We start from the raw sequence: 6000 nt of genomic DNA, 5'->3' as shown, positions 1-6000 counted from the left end.
CTGTATATCCAGGTTTCGTCTAAAACCACAGCTCGTAATGCAAAGAGTGAAGTTTCGTTGTGTTTAAAGTCTCTCAAAAATTGTAGTCTTCTTTGAACTGCATAGGGCTGTTCCATTAAAAATAATCTATTGGAAACGGTGCATCTCCGCCACGTGAATTTCAGTTTCTTCAAACTGCGGGACAAAGAGGTAGCAGATATTTCTACGCCATCAAGTCGTTGAAGATTTACTGTGTAAGGAACGGAGTGTAACATTCTCACCTATAAAATCAATTCAATACCTAAGTGTTCTAGCGAACATCTTCATTCTGTGTATCGGTTCGTCATATTTACCTAATGGTAACGGGAATGACCTAAAAGGCTAAATTCATGATATGAGCGAATCGAACCATTATGCGGTAAAATTTTTAAAATACTTGTCTATTAACGGCGTTGCTGCACTGTCGACTTGCCTAAGCGTTTTTAACTTTGATTATATTTACTTCACTTTTAACACAAACTACCTAATCAACACTGGAAATCTGTCTATAACGAAAATCGTTTGACGGATTGATATTATGACAGATCAATTGGTTTATTTGTCACGAATTACGTTAATGACGTAATTTTTTTGTCTCAATCGATTTAAATGTAATGAAGAGAGAATCACATTTATGACGTCAGGTTCAGCACCAGTGAAACAAAGTATATGAGTTTTATAATTTTATTGTTTTGTATGTTGTGTGTATAATTTATTTATAGCTTGTTGAATAAAGACAATATTATTATTATTTTAAAAAAAAGAAACGGAATCGTCCTTATGGTAGTAAAATAATGCGGAAACAAGTTTAACGTTGTCCAAGTTTGTGCTATTAAGAATGCAAAAATAATAATTATTATTGCCGATCTTATTCAAAATTTGAGTAGTGATTTCATTGGAATTTACGGAATTTCAATGTTAGTGTTTTCATCTTGTGTCGGAACCCAGTTGTGTCCAGAGGGATAATTTAAAAAGAAAAAAAATTAAATTGTGTAATTTGAGCTAGCTAGGTAAGTCTCTGTTGAGTGGCATAGTGACCGGATACCATTGCGCGCAATAATTGTTTATTTCGCGCCCAACGTGGGGCCACGGCCATATGAAAGCTAACCCTGCGCGTCCTGCTCATTGTGCGCATTTAATTTTAGAAATGGGCGTTAGGTTTACGTTGCAACGGGTAGTTACGAAATCAAGACTCTGATCATACTAATAATTAATTTTTTTTTACTTAATTACAAATAATGACATTTAAAAATATAAAATTCAAAATCTACCTGCCTGATTGAAACAAGAATGACAGATGTCATTAGAATGCACGATCATCTGTTTCACTTTATCTACCCTTACGGTTAAAGTGATCACTTTATCTATCCTCATTCAAACCTATTAAAATGTCATTTTAACATATGCTATAAAATAAAAATCATTAACACCTACATGAGAAAACAAACAGTTACATACAATATAGTTCCTTGACCAAAAAATGCAAAGGGTTAAATAATCCTTGTACTAATTAATCACAATCCTAAAATAATATATCGATCCCAGCTGGAGGATTATCTAATAATTTAATCAAGTGAAGTGACCGAGATTAACTATCTAACACTCTTAAAGGAATCAGTTTATTTTGAGTGTAAAAATACAAGTATAAATTGTGCACAACTCTTGTGCAGATAAAGCGCATTTTTTAAAAACCGAAATAGCTTTTGTTTTGACCTCGCCAATGGATATATTTCTTGCAGACGTCTCAACCGCCCTTGGTAAGTACCCTCTTCCGACAATCCGTTCTTGAGGTATAGTTCGTTTCACCAATAATTTAACATTTCTCATTAGCTCGTTAAGTAGCGGGAATTCCCACTGCGACATTTAAAACAATAGGACAATAGCCCCCATTTAACTAAAAGTCAGCGCTTCTCAATAAAATTGTAATGTCTCAAACGCCACATTGTAATTGGGGAAACTACTTGGAATGTGTCTACCTATTTTTAATTAATAGATTAATATGGTATCAACACGATTATTGTCGTTAATGGGCCGATTTATGCGAGTACTACAATTTGGCGTTTGAAACATTAAAATTTTATTGAGAACCGCTGATTAGTTAAATGGGGTCTATTGTCCTATTGTTTTAAATGTCGCAGTGGGAATTCCCGCTACTTAACGACTTACTGAGAAATGATAAATTATTGGTGAAACGAACTATAGAAGGGGATATACCCGATCACGATAAAAGGTCGAGGAGGAGGGCAATTCTAATTAAAGGTCTCAACGAAAGGAACCGTTTTCTACCAACTACTGTCCTTTCTGTCCTCTTATCAAAGTACGGGGTGGAGGGATAAAATAAATTTTTACTTTATTTAAGGCCAGGCCGTTGTTGTCTTTATGGGTTGAAATCTTCACTATTGTTCGTATTTACGGCGATGGTTTCTAAATCGGAAAATAGTGATCATAAATGAAGGTCACCAAAAACTTTAATTCGCAAGTTTTTTCGCGTTCGATTTAAACGTACTGTACTGGAGGCGGATTCAAGTACTCTGCAAGTAATATTTACAGATGGTCGCCTTAATTTCGCTGGTTAGACTCAGGTGGTTGACCCCACTTCGCTCGCGGTTCAATATGCATTTCTCGCGGCGCGACGCAAATTTTCTCGCGGCTTAATCACAATTGCCCCACGGCACTCACCGAACAACCATATCTCACTACTTTATTTTTTTATTGACATCCATTGTGGGACGCACAACTTGGCCACCAATAAAATTAATTTTACACAACGGATCAGACATTAATAACTCAACTGCACGTGGAGTGGAATCTCACTGAATCAACTATTCACACGCTGCTTTGCAAGCTTGATACGGCGGATGTGATCCTTGCAAAATCGTCTCGCAATTCTAGCTAATTTCGTCCTCTCCCACGACTTCTCGGCGCCGCGAGCTTTCACGCGCATTCAATTTTAGGACCACTCGCTCATGAAAAGCTGAAAAATTTAAGTAAAAATCGAATCAAATAAGATCCATTCACGTTAAGAAATTCTAAGCAAGGATTTTTTTCAATATTTTTGTCGTAGCTTACTAGGCACGGGCTCAAGCATCCCCCAAAATGTTTTCTGTCAAAAGTCCCAAAAAACTCATCATTTCGTTATAAATCGGGGACAATCGGCAAAGTTGACAATTTATTTTAGTCAAAATTCACCAAGTGGAGTCCAATATGCCCTATAAGCTATAGCCTTAGAAATTGGCGGCCTGCTTGATTTAGTGGCTACCAGGAGAACATAATTCACGAGGAGATTTTGTATACTTAAAAGAAATGTTTTCATTTAAACTTCTACAGGTTTGGTATCAGGAGAATATAATATACGAGGGAGTGTTGCTGTTTTAAGTACAAAATTCTCTCTGACTACCAGGAAATCATGTAACCAGAAAGCGCCTTTGTTCCCGTTCCTAATAGTAGAGAATCCCCCTACCAAAAGAACAGATGTCAAGAAGAGGACTTTTTTTTCTATGCTCAACAAAACACTTTATTTTCGTTCATACTTTTACAAGTTTTGTAACGGAAAAATTAATGTGCGAAAAGTTATTTGTATTCCTGCTCCACAGAGATGGCTACTAGGAGAACATATAATCCATGAGGACATTTTTTTCTGTTGTCAAGAGGAATATTCCAACACGTTCGTTTAAACCTTAAAATATAATATCAAGAGTGCGTGACGAGATGATCCTGTTTTCTAATACACGAAGAACATGGTACAAAAATTGTCTCTGACTACCAGGAAAACATAACCCAAAATGTTTTCAATGCTCAAGGGAAACGTTTCAACTTTTTATTCTCGCTTGAACTTCTGTAACTGGAGTATATAAAGGGCAAGGAAGGCATGAGGAGGATTTTTTTTGTGGTCGAGAGAAATGGTTCAACACTTTATTTTCAACTTTTGCAAGTTTGATACCAGGAGAAAATTATGGTAGTATAAGAGATATTTCTGTTTCTACTACACGGAAAATCTTTTAGAAAATGTTGACTACCAGGAGAACATAATCCATGAGACGGAGAAAGAGTTTTTTATGTTCCTAACACAGGGAGGATTTGTTCGACAAATTTTGCTAAATTTCTCTGGCTAGCAGGAGAACATAATCCATGAGCTGGTTTTCTATGCTCAGAAGAAACATTCCAACATTATTTTCGTTTAAATTTTTGCAACTTTGCAATGAGGCGAACATAATGTGCGAGGGGCTGCTTCTCTTCTTGGTACACGGAAAATTTATAAGAAAAATGTAAATCTTCTCTGACTACCAGGAGAACATAATCCATGAGAAGGTGTTTTTTGAGATTTTTTTACTCTCAATAGAACAGTGTATTCTTGTTTACTATTAATTTATCAAGAATTATGTAAATGAATTCCGATTTAAATTTGTATTTTTTAATCAATATTTCCATCGTTGATGATAAGGAGGGGTGGGTCATTTTTTTAAATACAGGAACATTTAAGTATGTAATAATAACATTGCGTCCAAAATATTTCGTTTAGCTGCTAAAGGTGTTGTTGAGGTTCTTTTTGATTTTGTAAAAACTCAACCAAATTACCTACCCCAAGATGCGACCACAAAGATGCGACAAAATTCTGACCTCTACACGAAACTTGGTATTTAGAGATTTTTGAACATGGAAACAAACGAATCAAAAATTAAAAAAATCTTGGACGCAACAAAAATTGAACAAAACTGTTCTAACAGTTTTCAAAGTCTATGGGATGTGTTCTACGCGCGGGAATAATTTGAAACCCTACGATTTTGCGTTGTGATTTTTAAAAACTAAATTTGGTTGTGTTAGTTTTATGCTGGAGATTAGATTTTTTCGTTCCCTCGCTTAGAAGTGCACCATCTTGGACGAATTTTTGGAATTTAAAAAATCGGAAAGAGCACACCGAAAACCCAGTTCCTAGGACTAGGAAAATGAAGGAACTACAGATCGCCCAGGATTTCGTAAATAATTTCTAAATTCTTTTATTCTCTTATGAAATAAAATTAAACTCGAAAATGTTTCCAAGTTCTGAAACGTCAAATGTCTTCCTAAAACTAAAAACCTCAAATTCTGAAGAATTGGTACCGGGGCAGGCTCGAGCTTGCACCACCAACAAGGTCACTCCTGAGTTTCATCACCGAGAAACCCCCATCACCAAGGCATCACAAAAAAGTAGTGAGACTTTTCTACTAATGTTCTTTTTCGAATTACAAAATTATAGAAGTAGTTTGAATAACGATACTAAACTAATGTGCTAGAAATTCGTTACTTTGGCACACATGTTTGCATTTAAGTGAATTGTAGGATTCTTAAGTTTGGTGAAATCATTCTTTTCTTTCTTTCAATTTTGAATCCTGTATAGGTTAGGGAAACGCCCGAGTAAGTAGGTCATGGTTTATCTGCCTGGACACGCTACGATTCACGCGAGAATGTCTAAAAGCGTCCAGTTCATCCTTATCATGAAAATAGCATTATAATTTTGAGGCCATTTGGGACATCTCTGGGGTTGAGGGTGAATACACTTAGAACCTAAGACTAATTAGCATCACATTTCAGTGTTGTTAAAGAAATTGTAAGGCACCTGGAAAAACATCCAAATTTAGGAAAAGAGCGAAAGTGAGCTGTGATTACAGATTTATTCATTTGTCAATCAGTGAGTGATTCCATTTTTTGTGTAAAAGCTTTTAGGGGTGGTATCACTGACGTATTTGACCATATAATTTATTAACTTCTTTCATGCCCTCGTTTTCTCTAACACTTTCATGTTTAAAACCCGACTGAAAGTTTCTTTAAAATATAACGAATTTATCGGCCGGAAAGCCACTTTAGAAGTAATCCACGTCTTTTGAGAAGTTTCAATGACGTAAAAGTAGCAGCTCTTAACGCTATCGAAATAAGTGCGACAGTAGCCGGCACTTCGAATGAAGTGCTTGTAAATTTTAGTATAAGTTTTATGTTACGTAACCGGCG

This window comes from Photinus pyralis, unplaced genomic scaffold (assembly GCF_008802855.1).
Source record: "Photinus pyralis isolate 1611_PpyrPB1 unplaced genomic scaffold, Ppyr1.3 Ppyr1.4_LG6, whole genome shotgun sequence".
NCBI classification, from domain to species: Eukaryota; Metazoa; Arthropoda; class Insecta; order Coleoptera; family Lampyridae; genus Photinus; species Photinus pyralis.
This window is presented reverse-complemented; position numbering follows the sequence as displayed.